Source organism: Arachis ipaensis, chromosome B10 (assembly GCF_059453495.1).
Source record: "Arachis ipaensis isolate K30076 ecotype BB chromosome B10, ASM5945349v1, whole genome shotgun sequence".
NCBI classification, from domain to species: Eukaryota; Viridiplantae; Streptophyta; class Magnoliopsida; order Fabales; family Fabaceae; genus Arachis; species Arachis ipaensis.
The window spans coordinates 57,453,801-57,455,788 of record NC_142435.1 but is presented as its reverse complement, the minus strand read 5'-3'; the positions used below and the strand labels follow the sequence as shown (position 1 = coordinate 57,455,788).

General features: G+C 30.5%; 1 non-coding gene across 1 annotated transcript; it reads left to right on the top strand.

Moving 5' to 3' along the window:
- The first annotated feature begins 214 nt into the window (after positions 1–214).
- Positions 215–322, top strand: LOC148580167 (small nucleolar RNA R71). Its single transcript, XR_015899064.1, has one exon. It is a non-coding gene; the product is annotated as a small nucleolar RNA R71 (small nucleolar RNA).
- Positions 323–1,988: the final 1,666 nt, after the last annotated feature.

The following is a 1,988-nucleotide window of genomic DNA, read 5'->3' as shown; positions in this document are numbered from 1 at the left end:
CAATTTCAAGAACTTTCTTCTTCTGAGGCGTCCCATTGTTCACATGATTCCTCTCAGAGGTGTACATGAACTGGTTATTTGCAACCATTTCAATAAGTTCTTGAGCTTCTGTAGGGGTTTTCAGATGAAGAGGTCCTCTTGCAGAATGGTCCAATGACATTTTTGACAACTCAGACAGACCATCATAGAATATACATATGATGCTCCATTCTGGAAGCATATCAGTAGGATACCTTTTGATCAATTGCTTATATCTTTCCCAAGCTTCATAGAGGGACTCACTTTCCTTCTGTCTAAAGGTTTGGATTTCCACTTTAAGCTTGCTCATCTTTTGAGGTGGAAAGAATTTGGCCAGGAAAGCACTGACTAGCTTTTCCCAAGAGTTCAGGCTTTCCATAGGTTGTGAATCCAACCATGTTCTAGCTTTGTCTCTTACAGCAAAAGGGAAAAGCATAAGCCTGTAGACCTCAGGATCAACTCCATTGGTCTTGACAGTGTCACAGATTTGCAAGAATTCAGCTAAGAACTGATGAGGATCTTCCAATGGAAGTCCATGAAACTTGCAATTCTATTGCATTAGAGAAACTAATTGAGGCTTAAGCTCAAAGTTGTTTGCTCCAATGGCAGGAATTGAGATGCTTCTTCCATAGAAGTTAGAAGAGGGTGCAATAAAGTCACCAAGCATCTTCCTTGCATCTCCACCATTGTTATTGGGTTCGGCCATGTCTCCCTCTTTTTCGAAAATTTCTGTTAGGTCCTCTCCAGAGGGTTGTGCTTTAGCTTCTCTTAGTTTCCTCTTAAGAGTCCTTTCAGGTTCAGGATCAGCTTCAATAAGAACGTCTTTATCCCTGTTCCTGCTCATATGAAAAAGAAGAAAACAGAAAAGAAGAGGAATCCTCTATGTCACAGTATAGAGATTCCTTTATGTGAGTAGAAGAAGAGAAGAATAGAAGAAGGAGAAGAGAAAAATTCAAACACAGAGAAGAAGATGGGGTTCGAATTTTGAGTGGAAGATGAGTGTTAGTAGATAAATAAATAAATAGAGAGAGATGAGAATAGGGTTTTCAAAAATAATCAAAAAGAGAAGGAAAATATTTTTGTTTTTATTTTAAAAAAATGAGTTATAATTTGAAAATTAAAAAGAGAAACAAAATAAAATTTGAAAACTAATTAAATCATTTAATTTAAAAAGATTTTTGAGAAAGTGGTTAGTGATTTTCGAAAATCAGAGAGAGGAAAGTAGTTAGATAGTTTTGAAAAAGATATGATTGAAATAGAAAACTTTTAAAATTAAACCAAAAAGTCAAGTAGTTAATTGAAAAAGATTTGAAAATTTGAAAAGATAAGAAGTTAGAAAAGATTTTGAAATTAAGTTTTGAAAAAGATATGATTGAAAATTATTTTGAAAAAGATTTGGAAGAATAAATTTAAAAAGATTTGATTTTTGAAATTAAAGTTAATTACTTGACTAACAAGAAACAAAAAGATATGATTTTAAAATTTAAAGATTGAACCTTTCTTACTAGGTAAGTAATAACTTAAAATTTTGAATCATTCACATTAATTGTTAGTAAAGATTTTGGAAAATATGAAATAAAAATAAGAAAAAGATTTTGAAAATTAATTTTTAAAATTTTTGAAAAAAATTGAAAGAAAAATGAAAAAGATTTGATTTTTGAAAAGGTTTTGAAAAGATAGGATTTTTAAATTGAAATTTTGACTTGACTCATAAGAAACAACTAAATTTTAAAATTTTTGACTAAGTCAACTCAAATATTCAAAATTTATGAGAAGAATAAGGGAAAGATATTTTTTTTTATTTTTGAACTTTAATGAGGAGAGAGAAAAACATAAAAATGATGTAAAATACAAGAAATTAAGATCAAAACAAAAATGCATGCAAGAACACTTTGAATGTCAAGATGAACACCAAGAACACTTTGATGATCAAGATGAACATCAAGAACTTATTTTTGAAAATTTTTAAG